The following is an 18871-nucleotide window of genomic DNA, read 5'->3' as shown; positions in this document are numbered from 1 at the left end:
CGCGCGGAAATTTTTTTTTAAATTTTTGCTATATATCATTTCCCGTAGATTTTTTCACGCCGATTTCAAATCTGGTCTCAAAATTTGTCTACGACCTCAGGATATTGCAAAATCGATTTCTTTAAATTCTACATGTTTAACGAATTTTCTCGGTTAAAAAACGTTCGTACCATAACTTCCCTATTTTTCCCATATTCTGCAAAGTTTCAGCTTTCATTAAAAAAAAATTTCATCGCTCTACCTCATTTCTATCGAAAGTTCTTTGATTTTGAATCGAGTCTGGTCCAAATTTTCCACTGTGCGCCGACACGACGAAATCTCTCCGTATTTAATCATTGATTAAACATGTTTAATCAATCATAATGTATTAATATTGGATATCACTGTATTCGGGAAAGTCTACAGAATCTTTTGCCAGAAAGAACAATTCAATATCTTTTATAATAACATCACAATATTTGTTTGAAGTTGAAAAATATGTTTTTTTTTCAAAGCCTTGTTCCTGAAAAACTGTGCGAATAGGAAAAAAATTGAAAACAGATTCGGAATCAGCGCGAAAAACTCAGGCCAATAAGTCCTGGGTAGTTACCAAAACAACTCTGGATTTTCTGCACGAAATTACCTGAACCTTTTCCCGGAATGTTCGTTTGACAAGCAAATTTTCACATAATCATCCATTTCATTTCCAAAGTACAGTACCAGGACCTCGACCAACCGGCTTGATCGAGAGACAAACAGCCTGGACAAATTAAGGCCTGATGGATAATTGAGACCCGAGGGAAACCACGTCTTACCCTGCCATAGTCCGGCCACTCTAAGCGACCGTAATTATCCTTACGGGCACCGTCGCGTCGGTTCTTCCACGCCATAATTAATCCTCCGGCAACCCTGCCTCTCTTCCCAGTTTTCCCCGAAATTCTATACTCTATACAATTGTACTTGCAGCTTGCAGCTATTCCTTCTGACGCGATAACGGTAACGTTAGCGTATCTGCTTTATAATATTTGTCATTGTTGTAATATCCTGCAATTTCTACCATCTTTAACCCTTAGCACTCAAGTGGTGACTCGAAATCACCACTAAAAATTGCTGTCCCATTATGCAAAATATTGTTTACATTGTTAAACATGTTGGTAGCTAATCAATTACTAAACCTTTAATTATTGTATGAGGTATTACAATCAATTTCATATCCATCAAATGAAAAGAATCGTATAGAACGAAATTATTCTACCTAGAACGAGATGTTTCATTTTCGAGTTAAAATAGCTCCGAAATTAAAACAGCTGCAAATGGTTAATTATTATAACTATCTTTTAAATTTTCAATATAGGCCCCACATAAAAAAGTTGTGAAATGCAACATTTAGTACCTATTTTCTCTACAATTCCGGCCAACTGCAATTTCTGGAAAAATATCTTTAGGATGACGGGTAATTCAGTGTCTATGATGTTTCGCGTGGTTAACAGACAACGATATAGATATTTATTAAAACAATAACACGTAACAATAACAAAACAAAACAAGATGTAATAATAATAACAATAACGAGAAAACTAGATTATAAACGTTAATGACTATCGAGTACTAACAAAGTACAGAGATATAAATTCACGTAGCGCGGGCAACTCTAGAGCGATGCGTTCTCAACGAGTGCCACAAGCTTTTTTTCCACTGGTAAAAATCCTTTTTGGTGGGAGGATTAGCAACGTGAGAAAGACCGTTAAAATAAGGGGAGGAATTCTCCGTTCCTCAAGAGTAAGGAGAAAGTTTCCTTCCCCAAAACAATTCAAAGTCGTCGCTGCCAAGGACATTGCAACGGTTGAGTCAGGGTTCTGGTAATCGTCACTTTTACGACCGAACCCTCAATGCAACCGTCCACAGCGCGCACTTGAGAAGGATGAAATTTCCGCGTCCGGAAAGTCCCTCTTTCCAACGCGCCATGTCCACTACATATCTTTTCACATCGTGCAGTAAACTAATTTCTCCAACTTCTCACGAAAAGTCCAAATCCATATAGTCCAACATTAAAAAAGTTACAGTTACTCGAATTAATACAACCCCTGGCAGAAAGGTTCCGATCCGGAGGCATTGATACGGATTTTACAGAAAACTATAACTTTATGGAGTTGAAACTGATGGGAAATTAAAAGGGGCTTATTAAAGAATGAAGAACAACAAATTAACATAAGCTTCCATTTATTATAACAAAGAAACGAGAAAATAAACAAAATGTTACACGGAAAAAAGTTAATAGACCCATTAATAGATCTGCTGGAAGAAAGTTTCCCATTTGATTTACAGTCTCCGCAACACCAAATTTCTTCAACAATTACTGTTGGATGATTCTTATAGAGTTTTTTGCGCTGATTCCGAATTTGCCCTTAATTTTTCTCCTAGATACAAATTTCGGATCACGAATAATAGATACAAAATTTGTAATTAGTTACTCGAAGATATAGATACACAGGGGACCACCTGTAGCGGTATTTTCGAATACCTCGAAACCATTCTGCACTTCGCAATCATAACTTAAATTGTGTTTCTTTTTTTTCAATTACAAAAAGTGGACAGCGAAAGTCGACAGCGCGAACTGCATCAATTCTTTAAGTTGAAAATAAATGTAGACAATTAAAAAATGTTTTTGGTTAAACTTTTCATTAAAACTCGAAGCAATAAGTATTTACCGAACAAAACGATTATAGATGCGGGATTCGATTCGGGGCCAGAAGATTCCCAGCCGTATATATGTACTTGTTTTGTTAACGACTACCCAACCTCTAAAAAATTATAAAAAAATTAAGAACGGTTGCTTCAATAATATCCAAGTACTGAATTCTTATAAAACTGGAGTCTCTAACACTTCAATACAAAACATGCATTTTCTTGGAAGTTTTGGAAGTTTTCAATTTTTTAAAACATGTTTCCGTAATCCGAAAAATCTGAAAAAATACACATTAATAATCAGGATGAGACACAACTAACGTAACAATATAAATGTGGTCAACTGAAGACTTTGATGTATGTATATACATAAAATCGGCAATTTTATGTTTTCCGATTTGTTTAAAAATCGATTTTGCAACCAAAAATTTTGAAAAAAATCTCAGTAGTGTATGCTATTCGGTAGAATATTCATGAATTTTTTCATAATTTTCTGTTGAACATGACGTGACTAAAAACAAATTTGGTTGGATACTTCTGACCATCTTTTCCGGCTATACCTTAAGAATCAACGAAACCATTATTTAAAAAATACAAAATATATTTCTTTTTACATCGTTAAAACCGATTTTTCAAAAAAAATTAGGCCTAATTTCTCTTCGATATCTCTTTTAGATCAAAAGTTATAGCAAAATGTGCGTCGCGCCGCGTGCTGTGCCCGAGATTCAAATGCGCGCCGTCTCCAGATTCCGACTTTTCGCCTCATGCTTCCGAAACTTCGGCAACGTGAAAATTGGTGAAAATCGAAGGAACGCGTCGCCGACGCGTTCGGTCGAGCAGGTAGTCACACGGACATGGTAGAGGTACGTTTGTAGTGTAGCGCGCGTGCAATCGAACATGCACCAACACGGGCAAGCGCGGTCGACACCGCTCACGGATACGACGATACGTCAGGGAAGGGGAAACTGCCGTTCAGTTTTCAGCAGTTTTCAGTTATTCTCTCAACTCTCAACAGTTCTCAAGTTCTCGTTCGCTTAGCTCGGTCGTAATATCTGTGGTTGTCAGGAGGACGCCGCCGCATGTCACATTGTACTTTCACTTTCGAGATATTGTCGTTTAAAGTTTTGATCACTAATGCTTTGACAAGGACATTGGTTATAAATTGTATTATTTTTTCGAGCCTTTTGTATTGATTTTCGTTACGTTTTTTCTGGTAAATACCTAATCCTACACTATAAAGTTCAATAAATGCATAAACTGAAATTTTTTGAAATTGTGACATGCAGCGTTTTTCTTGACACAATCACAGATATATTTACATAGCTTCGCTCTGTGGTTACACGTTACACTCGCGAGTGCGGTCTGCGTTGCGGCATTTGACTATTTGACTATTTATTAGATTGACTTGCTTGGATTATGTGATTACGTGGATTACTTGGATTACGTGCACTACGTGGAAGGAAGGAAGAACGGAAGGTATTTGTACATATTTATATTGGTTGATCGGTTTCATTTTGCTCAAATGTCTCCCAAAATCTTCGCGTGAAAAAGCGTGAGAACGCTTGTCGGCACACCACGCGACAGTGCCATTTACCATCACGTATGAGGTGCTACGAGCCGAGTATGTTCACTTCAATGTAGAGTCCAAAATAGTAAATTGTTTGTTTCTTTATCACTTTATCACTCTCTTTTCATTATCATTATTATCATTTATCACTTTAAACAAATCCAACACAATTCAGCTTTGGCCCATTCAGATTAGAATTAGCTTAGCAATATTCTAAATCGGCAAAATGATGGCTTAAACCAATTCAGTAAGGCAAGTATTTAATCTTCTTCACTTGCTTCTCATCATCGAATTTTTTTATTTCTGGTAGTACATTCTTTTGTTTGTAGTTCAACTTAATCGATTTTTTATAAATATCATTGCAATATTTGAATCAGTTAGGTATATTAGTTGATGAAAAACGTCAGAAGACCTTTTGTAATTGTAGCACCAGAAATTAGAAAATTCGTTGAGATGAGCAATAAGCGAAGAAGATTAAATACTCACCTTTACTCACTGTGTAATTGAAAATCTAATTTACAGAACAGAGGATAAATATAATGTGCTATCCAGGGAAGGAGTAGAAGGAAGCTGCGGCAACCGGGGAAGAGGAAGACCTCTAATTTTTCGCGTGGTACGTATATCTAATTATGCCATTCAACACACATGCATATATTGTACATTACTGATTTTCTTTGTATTTTTTAGGTATCCCACCTATGCCAGAACGTGCTACGGGCCACAAGTTTCGGGAAGCAGAGGCAACAACGTGTAATAATCACAATATACAGGGTGTTCCGTTTAAATACGAACACCTAAATATCTCTTCAGGTTATTGTGATGCAAAAAATATTTGTTACGTAATGCGCATGGTGTCAATGGACCAAATATCTGGCACACCGTGCACGTAACGTAACAAATATTTTTTGCATCACAATAACCTGAAGAGATATTTAGGTGTTCGTCCAATAATAAAGCATAGTAATAATAAAAAATTATAATATTTATTATATATATATATTCCTTGTGTCATTGTCAATGTGTCTTTACCAACTCCCTGCGGCGTATTATAAAATAAGAAAAAGTAAATTTTCTTTTCCCTTATACGACACTTTGTCTTTTTTTGCATGGGGACATTTTAATCTTAGCTTCCATCTCTTGCAATCGATGCAGAGAATTTTTATTTTGCACAAATTATTTTTTTTTTCGTTTTCTCTCCTTGCATGTGACTGAATATTCATTCAAAAATCAGTATTGTCGGTAAAAAGGAAAACTGCTACATATTTGTACAATAGAAATTTACTTTATCGACATCTGCCACATTAGTGCGATCTGCCCTTACCGACGGCGCTGCCCTGTATAACGGCATTCGCCGCATTAATCAGTGCGACCGTGCTGCCATCTTGCGGGGAAGCGGAATCCAGGATAGAGTGGCGTTCCAGCTGGACTGCAGAAAGCTGCATTCCGCGTGGACTGGTTCCAGGTGGAGTCTACCTGTAATCGTTTTCGTCACTCCCCGTGGAGTCTGTTGTGCTATCAGGGATATAATACCCCTGATAGCACAATTGACTCCACGGGGAGTGACGAAAACGCGCATAAGTTGACTCCACTTGGACAACCTGGAACCGTCTGGATGCAGCCCACGTGAAATGCAGCTTCTGCAGTCTAGCTGGAACGCCACTCTATCCTGGATTCCGCTTCCCCGCAAGATGGCAGCACGGTCGCACTGATTAATGCGGCGAATGCCGTTATACAGGGCAGCGCCGTCGGTAAGGGCAGATCGCACTAATGTGACAGATGTCGATAAAGTAGATTTCTATTGTACAAATATGTAGCAGTTTCCCTTTTTACCGACAATACTGATTTTTGAATGAATATTCAGTCACATGCAAGGAGAGAAAACGAAAAAAAAATCTGTGCAAAATAAAAATTCTCTGCATCGATTGCAAGAGATGGAAGCTAAGATTAAAATGTCAACATGCAAAAAAAGACAAAGTGTCGTACAAGGGACAAGAAAATTTACTTTTTCTTATTTTTTAATACACCGCAGGGAGTTGGTAAAGACACATGGACAATGACACAAGGAATATATATATAATAAATATTATAATTTTTTATTATTACTATGCTTTATTATTGGACGAACACCTAAATATCTCTTCAGGTTATTGTGATGCAAAAAATATTTGTTCCGTAATGTGCACGGTGTGCCAGATATTTGGTCCATTGACACCATGCACATTACGTAACAAATATTTTTTGCATCACAATAACCTGAAGAGATATTTAGGTGTTCGTATTTAAACGGAACACCCTGTATATTGTGATTATTACACGTTGTTGCCTCTGCTTCCCAAAACTTGTGGCCCGTAGCACGTTCTGGCATAGGTGGGATACCTAAAAAATACAAAGAAAATCAGTAATGTACAATATATGCATGTGTGTTGAATGGCATAATTAGATATACGTACCACGTGAAAAATTAGAGGTCTTCCTCTTCCCCGGTTGCCGCAGCTTCCTTCTCCTCCTTCCCTGGATAGCACATTATATTTATCCTCCGTTCTGTAAATTAGATTTTTAATTACACAGTGAGTAAAGGTGAGTATTTAATCTTCTTCGCTTATTGCTCATCTCAACGAATTTTCTAATTTCTGGTGCTACAATTACAAAAGGTCTTCTGACGTTTTTCATCAACTAATATACCTAACTGATTCAAACATTGCAATGATATTTATAAAAAATCGATTAAAGTTGAACTACAAACAAAAGAATGTACTACCAGAAATAAAAAAATTCGATGATGAGAAGCAAGTGAAGAAGATTAAATATTAGGTTGTCCCAAAAGTTCCTTCCGCAATGCCTTTCTTTAATATTGCTAAATAAATATTAGGTTGTCCCAAAAGTTGTTTTTCGATGCATGCACATAATGCAAATTCATATTAAGAAGTACTAAAATATTAACATAAACATTATCGTATTGTTTGTATTTATTTAGCTACATTAAAGGAACACAATGCGGAAGAAACTTTTGGGTCAACCTAATACTTGCCTTACTGAATTGGTTTAAGCCATCATTTTGCCGATTTAGAATATTGCTAAGCTAATTCTAATCTGAATGGGCCAAAGCTGAATTGTGTTGGATTTGTTTAAAGTGATAAATGATAATAATGATAATGAAAAGAGAGTGATAAAGTGATAAAGAAACAAACAATTTACTATTTTGGACTCTACATTGAAGTGAACATACTCGCCCCGTAGCACCTCATACGTGATGGCAAATGGCACTGTCGCGTGGTGTGCCGACAAGCGTTCTCACGCTTTTTCACGCGAAGATTCTGGGAGACATTTGAGCAAAATGAAACCGATTAACCAATATAAATATGTACAAATACCTTCCGTTCTTCCTTCCTTCCACGTAGTGCACGTAATCCAAGTAATCCACGTAATCACATAATCCAAGCAAGTCAATCTAATAAATAGTCAAATAGTCAAATGCCGCAACGCAGACCGCACCTGCGAATGTAACGTGTAACCACAGAGCGAAGCTATGTAAATATATCTGTGATTGTGTCAAGAAAAACGCTGCATGTCACAATTTCAAAAAATTTCAGTTTATGCATTTATTGAACTTTATAGTGTAGGATTAGGTATTTACCAGAAAAAACGTCACGAAAATCAATTCAAAAGGCTCGAAAAAATAATACAATTTAACCAATGTCCTTGTCAAAGCATTAGTGATCAAAACTTTAAACGACAATATCTCGAAAGTGAAAGTACAATGTGACATGCGGCGGCGTCCTCCTGACAACCACAGATATTACGACCGAGCTAAGCGAACGAGAACTTGCGAACTGTTGAGAGTTGAGAGAATAACTGAAAACTGCTGAAAACTGAACGGCAGTTTCCCCTTCCCTGACGTATCGTCGTATCCGTGAGCGGTGTCGACCGCGCTTGACCGTGTTGGTGCATGTTCGATTGCACGCGCGCTACACAACAAACGTACCTCTACCATGTCCGTGTGACTACCTGCTCGACCGAACGCGTCGGCGACGCGTTCCTTCGATTTTCACGTTGCCGAAGTTTCGGAAGCATGAGGCGAAAAGTCGGAATCTGGAGACGGCGCGCATTTGAATCTCGGGCACAGCACGCGGCGCGACGCACATTTTGCTATAACTTTTGATCTAAAAGAGATATCGAAGAGAAATTAGGCCTAATTTTTATTAAAAAATCGGTTTTAACGATGTAAAAAGAAATATATTTTGTATTTTTTAAATAATGTTTTCGTTGATTCTTAAGGTATAGCCGGAAAAGATGGTCAGAAGTATCCAACCAAATTTGTTTTTAGTCACGTCATGTTCAACAGAAAATTATGAAAAAATTCATGAATATTCTACCGAATAGCATACACTACTGAGATTTTTTTCAAAATTTTTGGTTGCAAAATCGATTTTTAAACAAATCGGAAAACATAAAATTGCCGATTTTATGTATATACATACATCAAAGTCTTCAGTTGACCACATTTATATTGTTACGTTAGTTGTGTCTCATCCTGATTATTAATGTGTATTTTTTCAGATTTTTCGGATTACGGAAACATGTTTTAAAAAATTGAAAACCTCCAAAAATTCCAAGAAAATGCATGTTTTGTATTGAAGTGTTAGAGACTCCAGTTTTATAAGAATTCAGTACTTGGATATTATTGAAGCAACCGTTCTTAATTTTTTTATAATTTTTTAGAGGTTGGGTAGCCGTTAACAAAACAAGTACATATATACGGCTGGGAATCTTCTGGCCCCGAATCGAATCCCGCATCTATAATCGTTTTGTTCGGTAAATACTTATTGCTTCGAGTTTTAATGAAAAGTTTAACCAAAAACATTTTTTAATTGTCTACATTTATTTTCAACTTAAAGAATTGATGCAGTTCGCGCTGTCGACTTTCGCTGTCCACTTTCTGTAATTGAAAAAAAGAAACACAATTTAAGTTATGATTGCGAAGTGCAGAATGGTTTCGAGGTATTCGAAAATACCGCTACAGGTGGTCCCCTGTGTATCTATATCTTCGAGTAACTAATTACAAATTTTGTATCTATTATTCGTGATCCGAAATTTGTATCTAGGAGAAAAATTAAGGGCAAATTCGGAATCAGCGCAAAAAACTCTATAAGAATCATCCAACAGTAATTGTTGAAGAAATTTGGTGTTGCGGAGACTGTAAATCAAATGGGAAACTTTCTTCCAGCAGATCTATTAATGGGTCTATTAACTTTTTCCCGTGTAACATTTTGTTTATTTTCTCGTTTCTTTGTTATAATAAATGGAAGCTTATGTTAATTTGTTGTTCTTCATTCTTTAATAAGCCCCTTTTAATTTCCCATCAGTTTCAACTCCATAAAGTAATAGTTTTCTGTAAAATCCGTATCAATGCCTCCGGATCGGAAACTTTCTGCCAGGGGTTGTATTAATTCGAGTAACTGTAACTTTTTTAATGTTGGACTATATGGATTTGGACTTTTCGTGAGAAGTTGGAGAAATTAGTTTACTGCACGATGTGAAAAGATATGTAGTGGACATGGCGCGTTGGAAAGAGGGACTTTCCGGACGCGGAAATTTCATCCTTCTCAAGTGCGCGCTGTGGACGGTTGCGTTGAGGGTTCGGTCGTAAAAGTGACGATTACCAGAACCCTGACTCAACCGTTGCAATGTCCTTGGCAGCGACGACTTTGAATTGTTTTGGGGAAGGAAACTTTCTCCTTACTCTTGAGGAACGGAGAATTCCTCCCCTTATTTTAACGGTCTTTCTCACGTTGCTAATCCTCCCACCAAAAAGGATTTTTACCAGTGGAAAAAAAGCTTGTGGCACTCGTTGAGAACGCATCGCTCTAGAGTTGCCCGCGCTACGTTAATTTATATCTCTGTACTTTGTTAGTACTCGATAGTCATTAACGTTTATAATCTAGTTTTCTCGTTATTGTTATTATTACTACATCTTGTTTTGTTTTGTTATTGTTACGTGTTATTGTTTTAATAAATATCTATATCGTTGTCTGTTAACCACGCGAAACATCATAGACACTGAATTACCCGTCACCCTAAAGATATTTTTCCAGAAATTGCAGTTGGCCGGAATTGTAGAGAAAATAGGTACTAAATATTGCATTTCACAACTTCTTTATGTGGGGCCTATATTGAAAATTTAAAAGATAGTTATAATAATTAACCATTTGCAGCTGTTTTAATTTCGGAGCTGTTTTAACTCGAAAATGAAACATCTCGTTCTAGGTAGAATAATTTCGTTCTATACGATTCTTTTCATTTGATGGATATGAAATTGATTGTAATACCTCATACAATAATTAAAGGTTTAGTAATTGATTAGCTACCAACATGTTTAACAATGTAAACAATATTTTGCATAATGGGACAGCAATTTTTAGTGGTGATTTCGAGTCACCACTGGAGTGCTAAGGGTTAAAGATGGTAGAAATTGCAGGATATTACAACAATGACAAATATTATAAAGCAGATACGCTAACGTTACCGTTATCGCGTCAGAAGGAATAGCTGCAAGCTGCAAGTACAATTGTATAGAGTATAGAATTTCGGGGAAAACTGGGAAGAGAGGGAGGGTTGCCGGAGGATTAATTATGGCGTGGAAGAACCGACGCGACGGTGCCCGTAAGGATAATCACGGTCGCCTAGAGTGGCCGGACTATGGCAGGGTAAGACGTGGTTTCCCTCGGGTCTCAATTATCCATCGGGCCTTAATTTGTCCGGGCTGTTTGTCTCTCGATCAAGCCGGTTCGTCGAGGTCCTGGTACTGTACTTTGGAAATGAAATGGATGATTATGTGAAAATTTGCTTGTCAAATGAACATTCTGGGAAAAGGTTCAGGTAATTTCGTGCAGAAAATCCAGAGTTGTTTTGGTAACTACCCAGGACTTATTGGCCCTCGCGACGGTCAAAGTAATTGCCCAGTTTTATCGACGTTTTATTACTTCGTCGCGTACCCTGGTATAAAGCAGCGAAAGCAATTTAGATATCGTGAAACGGTTCGAATTTCTTTTCTTGCTGTTCTTGGAAATTCTGAAATTGTCAACTCAGTGGTCGGCACGGATGAGACTTTTCAGGCCGCCTCCTTTCACCGGCCGCACGTCTCGTTCTCCGTAACGGCCTTTATCCTCGAGGCAGCTCAGGCCCGTATCTATCCCAGACCGTGCGAACTGCGTACAAAATTTCTGTTTATGAAACATTAGAAATTCCATTTCTTTATACACATATTTTTAGCGTGTCTTTCTTAACATGTATGAATTAAATGAAACGAGGCTTCATTAACTGATCTATTTTTATTGAATGGAGTAGAATTACACTGTCCAACAAATTTCAACTTTTTTTATGTTCCCCAATTACTGTAGGGTCCTTCTTATAGAGTTTTTCGCGCTGATTCCGAATCTGTTTTCAATTTTTTTCCTATACGCACAGTTTTTCAGGAACAAGGCTTTGAAAAAAAAACATATTTTTCAACTTCAAACAAATATTGTGATGTTATTATAAAAGATATTGAATTGTTCTTTCTGGCAAAAGATTCTGTAGACTTTCCCGAATACAGTGATATCCAATATTAATACATTATGATTGATTAAACATGTTTAAACAATGATTAAATACGGAGAGATTTCGTCGCGTCGGCGCACAGTGGAAAATTTGGCCCAGACTCGATTCAAAATCAAAGAACTTTCGATAGAAATGAGGTAGAGCGATGAAATTTTTTTAAAATGAAAGCTGAAACTTTGCAGAATATGGGAAAAATAGGGAAGTTATGGTACGAACGTTTTTTAACCGAGAAAATTCGTTAAACATGTAGAATTTAAAGAAATCGATTTTGCAATATCCTGAGGTCGTAGACAAATTTTGAGACCAGATTTGAAATCGGCGTGAAAAAATCTACGGGAAATGATATATAGCAAAAATTTTAAAAAAATTTTCCGCGCGTGGTATTGGAAAAACCACAATTTTCTCGAAATTGTGCAAGTTTAACGAATTTTCTCAACGTTAAAAAACGTTCTTACCATAATCTCCCTATTTTTCCCATATTCTGTAATGTTTCAGCTTTAATTTTTAAAAAATTTCATCGCTCTACCTTATTTCTATCAAAAGTTCTTCGATTTTGTCTCCGATTTGGACGAAAGGTCACACTGTGCGCCGTCTCCAGATTCTGACTTTTCGCCTCATGCTTTCGAAACTTCGGTAACGTGAAAACTCAGCCCGTCTGAGTGCCTGTTCAATTGCTTGCGCGCTACACACAAGCGTACCTCTACTCTGTCTGTGTGAACTACCTGCTCGACTGATCGACGCCGACGCGTTCCTTTGATTTTCACGTTGCCGAAGTTTCGGAAGCATGAGGCGAAAAGTCGGAATCTGGAGGCGGCGCGCATTTGAATCCCGGCACAGCGAGCGACGCGGCGATAACAGAACATACGGACAATAGGACGTCCTTATATTAGGGTATGTATTCGGATAATGGGGGTACGGATACGGGAGTCTCTACTGTATTCAAAGAACAAGTAGACATAATTGAAATCGTAATTCTAATTGCAATATTTTGTAGGACTCAATATAAATAGTACCGTATACTCATCTTTTTTTATCGATGAATATGATCACTAACTAAAATAAATTCCTAATAAGAAAAAAAAATGTTAACAACCCATTAAAAAGTGTTAAAAACGCGACTGAACATGTTGGTGAGAGTCCCATTTGGGGGTGAACGGAACTTTTAAGCTAGTGCTTGAAGCGGACCCTGGGATTCGGCAAGACCGCAGATGTGGCAACCAAACCTTGGGGTTTTCCAGCCATCTGGAAACTATCGAAACGGTGTAGCTTCGAATAATTTTCTGCCAGGGCGGCGAAGACTTCGGTCGCCGTGGCCAAGTGGTGCAATAAACACGGCCAGGTAACCCGACGCGCGTCGGCCAGCCAGACATATCGGCATGAAACCACTAACAAGTTAATTGCAGACCTTGTTTATTTTTCGTAATTGTTTCATGTAAATGACGCTAGCTGCTTCGTGTGGCGTTCTTCCGATTAAAAAAAGACTAATCTCAAGATAGAATTTGGACTGTGGATAGTGGATTTATTCAAAGTCTTCGAATAACGGCACAATCAATTTTCTACCGAAACCGAAATAATACCGGTATTCTTTCGGTTTTTCCAATGCTTAGGTTGTTCCAAATGAAAAAGGAACTACAGGCCACTTAATGTTCCGTCGTAAAACCCTCCGCGCGAAGGAACAAGCGCGAGTCCGAATTCACAGGCGAGGCCGTCATAAAACATTCAGCTAAAGACCTTCCAGATGTACCTCCCAACAAAGTGATTTTTAGCCAGCCGAAAGAAGCACAGCCGATGTAGCCAGATGTATTTGGACCTTTTATACCGTTAAAGTACTAAACTTTATACCGTAGCTACCTGCAACCGAACATACTCCTTGGTTTCAAATTCTTGCTTTAGTTTATTAAAAGGAAGTAGACTCGTTTTCAGGATTGCAAGGGTGCGGGATTCGCCTCTTATTCTCATCTCTCGATAATAATACAAACACGGGGTTTTTCACTAGTCAAAAACGCTAGATAAAAGATCGATCTAGGACACTATCTGCCTCAAAAGTTCTATTTTTTCGTTTACGAGGCGTAATTGGCATTATTCGGCAGCATGTAGCTATGAAAATAGCTTGTATGCTTCCGAATAATGCAAATTACGGTGACGACTAATGCAAATTTCGCCTCGTAAACGGAAAATAGGACTTTTGAGGCAGATAGTGTCCTAGATCGATCTTTTATCTAGCGTTTTTAACTAGTGAGAAACCCCGTGTTTGTATTATTATCGAGAGATGAGAAGAGGCGAATCCCGCACCCTTGCAATCCTGGAAAAAGGCTATACTGGAACTGCAATTACTCGAATTAATATTCGGACGTTCTAAAAAAGACGAGAACTCTTTTAATATTGTACTAAACGATTTGAACTTTTTTGGGGAGCTACAGCAATTAGTTTACTACAGGATGTGAAAAGAAATTTTTTCAAAAATTGCAATTGATCGGAATTGTATGAAAAAATACTAAGAGTTGCAGTTTACAACTTTTTTATGTGGGCCCATATTGAAAAATTGAAAAATACGCTTTGTAGATCTGTGTCGACTAAACATATTTTGAAAATTTCGTCAAAATCGGTTGACGTTGCAATGAGCTACAAACGTTTAAAGATGGTAAAAATCGCAGATTTTCAGCCTACATCGAAGAATTCTTACATCTTTCAAGGCCTGTCGTTTTTTCCCGCATCAACCGATTTCGATGAAACTTTCACAGTGCACATTATTTCCGCAGGCCTACAAAACGTACTTTTTAAATTTTCAATATAGGCCCGCGCGAAAAAGTTGTAAAATGTAACTTTTAGTATTTTCTCTGCAATTCCGACCAAATGCATTTTTTGAAAAAATTTCTTTTCACATCCTGCAGTAAACTAATTGTTCCAGCTCCCCCAAAAAATTCAAATCGTATAGTACAATATTAAAAAAGTTATCATCTTCTTTAGATCGTCCGAATATTAATTCGCGTAACTGTACGTATTAGGGGATAATTAATGTATTACTGGTTTATTGATTTATGTGTAGGTTTACTCTTAATGTAACTGTAAAGAAAATTACGGCGAGGGGGGAAGAACGTAACATTCAATTTGTACATATAGTTTCCATCTCTCTTGCGATCAATGCAGACAATTTTTATTTTGCACAAAGATCCGCAGTCTAGGAAAAATAATATAGATATAATAGAAATAAATAAAATTTAATATTTTTTTATATCGGGTTTATTATTTCGTTTTCATTCAGAATCGGTATTTGGAATTGTCGGTAAAAAGGAAGACTGCTACATATTTGTACAATATGTAGAAATTCATTTCACCGACATTACCAACATTACTGACATAACCTCACCGACGGTGCTGCCCTGTATAACGGCATCCGCCGCTCCACGCAGACTCCACGAGCTGCCTTCCATTTGGACGGAAGAAGCTGCCCTCTAGATGCTGTGACGGCGGTGGACGGCGGACTTTGTTACATCTATGCGCATTTCTGGAAGCCCAGGTGGCATGAACTCCACACTCTTTCTAGATGTACTCCAACCGTTGCTCCGAGCAGCCAATAAGCGGCGTCTGGAACCGTACTGCCCTCCAAATTCACTCCACGCTCTGGACTGTCCCTGGCAGTTCCAAACTGTGCTATCAGGGATACGTTACTGTTTTGGACGCGCATGCGCGAGAAAAGGTGACCCGTCTAGGAACACTGCCACGATGTGACCACGATGTGACACGAAAAGTGCACTGAAGTGCACGAAAAGCAACGAAAAGTAATAGTTAGTAATAGTGCAGCCTGTTGCAACCACTTGCAGCCACATGCAGATGCAGCCACACTACTTGCTACGTGAACCGTGAACATTCTCATTTTCTCTCTGTTTAGCATCCTGGTCCAGGATCTTCCAGATCTAGCCAATCCAAGCACTGATGCCAAGGCTGTGGTACTGTGGTACTAAACCATACCCCCACCATAGCCTACTATTGCCCCTCCGTTGTTTTCCAACGCGCCCGCGCGCTACACTCACCAACTCACCAGCGTACCTCTACGGATACAGTAGAGTGATATACTGGTAGTGTAATCACCGACGAGATACTGTTAAAGACTGCCAGCCTTACGGGAGTTGGCGGGACTCGAATTTTTCGGTGTTCTCTTACGCCCTCTAGGATATATTCTGACTGGAGTGAGAAACAGGAGGCCACCGACGGCATTTCGTCGGTGCAGAAGACACTGTATTGGTATCGTGTTAGCAACGCGCCCGCGCGCTACACTCACCAGCGTACCTTTGCTATATCCGTGTGCGCTGCTTGTGCCAGCCGCAATCTATTTTTAGCACTTGCCATGTTGCCATGCTTTACGGCTTACGGCTTACGGAAACGAAACTGAAATTCGACTGTCGAGCCGTCGAGCGTATGAATCGCAATCTGGAGCTAGCCTTCGAGTCCCCGTGCAGCGAGGATTTTTTTTAATTTTTATTTTTCATTACTTTTTTAATTACATTTTTTAACCTTCCAAAAAATTAAAAATGTTAAAACTATGTTCAAAATATGTATTCATTTTAAATAGAAACGTTTCGTTACTGTCATAATTGCATTAATAAAAATTGGTATATGAGAACACGTTGATGGTATTTATTAGGACTGATTGGAGAATACGAAAATGCAGGAAGTATTTTTTAGTTTATGAAACAATTTGTAGATATATTAGTTGTCAAACAAATAATAAAATAAATTGTATAATATATATAAATTGATTTTATACACACAATTTGATCTTCTGTCTTCCTATAATAAAAAAATACAGTCATAACTATAATTATAATAGAATTTCATAAAATATTGAGGTTATTGCAAACTCATCTTTTTTCGCGATGATGCTCTAATTTCATTGCTTCTCTCGAATGTCCATTTCCTTCCGAGACAGTGGCGTTTCTAGCAGGTGTAAATAAAAAATGTTGATATAAAATGTATCATAATTAAACTACAATTATTCTAATAACGTGGAATGTAGTACATATTAAGTTTTAGTTACCCGGATTTTCTTCTTCGACGTTAAGCACTCTTTACTGTTTCTCGTAATTTACGTATATGTACATTAGGGTGGACCTTATTTTTCGACCATGAAATTTTTTGGTCCCGGAAACCAGAATTGTAACAAATGTTGAGAAAATAATCTGGAAAAATTTTGGGGCCGATTGGATCATGGGAAAATGAGGCGCAGCAAATTTGAAAATTTTGAATTTTTTAAATCTTGACATAAATAGACGTTATGATATATCGTTGAATTTGTCTTTTTTCTCTCTAAGAATCCATATATAGCATAAACAGTTGTTGATAGAAAAAACATCCGTGACCTTGAAAACTTGAAATAATGACTTTGAAAAAATTTTTTTCTCTGATACTATATCCACCTCCTTATATGTATACTACAACTTTTGTTTGAAGAGTTTTTTCATATATACATGACTGACAGAGATACGGAAGCATACAACTGCGCATATAGCTATTTTCATAGCTACACATGCTGCCGAATAATGCAAATTACGCTTCGTAAACGAAAAAATAGGACTTTTGAGGCAGATAGCGCCTTAGATCGATGTTTTATCTGGCGTTTTTTTTTTGACTAGTGAAAAACCCGTGTTTGTATTATCGAGAAATGAGTAATGAATATCTTGCAATCCTGGAAGTCTCTCTACTCCCTTATATATGTATATATAAATAAATTCATTAATACGCTCCAATCTACAAAAGAAAAACAGTTATAATATCGGAAAAAGAAGTTATTATGAATAATAAGTAGTCTGACTGAAACATAGACTGAAGGTGGTCAATGATACCGCTGAACGGGGCGTTAAACTAATGGAGGATCATAATAAAATTTTATATAGAAACAAAGAGGAGAAATAATATATGTATACTATACAAACTGTGTGATGGAATATCGACAGCAGTATCCTGACGCCACAAAACAGATTTGTCAAAGCATTTTTAAATATTTTTTAATATAGAGAGAAACACCTGATCAATCCCTGCATGATTAATTGCTTTTTTAAGACGCATTGAAGACTGCTTATTAACTGAGAGTTATTAAATTTTTCATTTTCCTCAGAGTCAGTAAGTTCTTTATTTTTCTCGGAGTCACATTAAGTTTTCCATTTTTCTCGGAGTTATCAAATTTTTCATTTTCCTCAGTGTCGTCAAGTTTTTTCATATAGTCCAGTCGGCAGGTCGAAAAAAGGCGTCTACCTGGAAAGTATTCCGAACTTAATGAAATTTTGACACGTCATTTAGGGGTACTCTGGGGTGTCGAATCTCAGTTTTCGACCTCGAGGACTCTGTGCTAACTTGGGGAGGGGGAAAAACCACGATTTTTATTACCTTGTTTTGGTTTTTCGCCTATTACTCAAAAACTGTGGATCCTCAGAACTTTTGTTTTTCATTTTTGGAAAGAGCATTAAATTTTATTCAAACACTGGTCAATCTTTTTTTTGACCCAACAGGCACCGATAGACAGGCGTTCAAAATTAGGAAATGTTTCTCAAAATGACATTTTGAGCCACGCATTGTGACATTTAGCAGGCAATTGCAAGTTTTTGGCTCATAACTTTAGTTTTTCAACATATCTATATATAATCTTCATACTACGGATACCCCTTACATTTTCACTATTAACTGGGGAGGATAGCACAATTTATTTACTTCAACCGAGTGGATTCAAGCCTTTTTATATTTTTGTTGGTGTTATGTTTAATAGCAATATAGATATTAATAATAAAAAAAAAACATCCCCGATCGGACCCCGCCGTCGTTTTTTTCAGTTTTTGAGTAATAGGCGAAAAACCAAAACAAGGTAATAAGAATCGTGATTTTTTCTCCCAAGTTAGCACAGGGTCCTCGAGGTTGAAAACTCAGATTCGACACCCCAGAGTACCCCTAAATGACGTGTCAAAATTTCATTAAGTTGGGAATACTTTCCAGGTAAAAGTACCTGGCGACTGGACTATACGCGCTGTCGTAAAAAAAGTTCTGGTATGTTGATAG

General features: G+C 37.5%; 2 long non-coding RNA genes across 2 annotated transcripts; one reads left to right on the top strand and one right to left on the bottom strand.

Annotated features, from left to right (window-relative positions):
* The first annotated feature begins 3586 nt into the window (after positions 1 to 3586).
* Positions 3587 to 5126, top strand: LOC143209426 (uncharacterized). Its single transcript, XR_013009084.1, has 3 exons — positions 3587 to 4140; positions 4754 to 4844; positions 4919 to 5126. It is a non-coding gene; the product is annotated as an uncharacterized LOC143209426 (long non-coding RNA).
* Positions 5127 to 6211: 1085 nt separating this feature from the next.
* On the bottom strand, positions 6212 to 15686 carry LOC143209427 (uncharacterized). Its single transcript, XR_013009085.1, has 4 exons — positions 15195 to 15686; positions 7603 to 9167; positions 6682 to 6772; positions 6212 to 6607 (listed from the first exon to the last, which is right to left on the bottom strand). It is a non-coding gene; the product is annotated as an uncharacterized LOC143209427 (long non-coding RNA).
* Positions 15687 to 18871: the final 3185 nt, after the last annotated feature.

Source organism: Lasioglossum baleicum, chromosome 6, assembly GCF_051020765.1.
Source record: "Lasioglossum baleicum chromosome 6, iyLasBale1, whole genome shotgun sequence".
Taxonomy (NCBI): Eukaryota; Metazoa; Arthropoda; class Insecta; order Hymenoptera; family Halictidae; genus Lasioglossum; species Lasioglossum baleicum.
The sequence above is the reverse complement of the archived record's forward strand: the minus strand, read 5'-3'. Positions and strand labels throughout refer to the sequence as shown.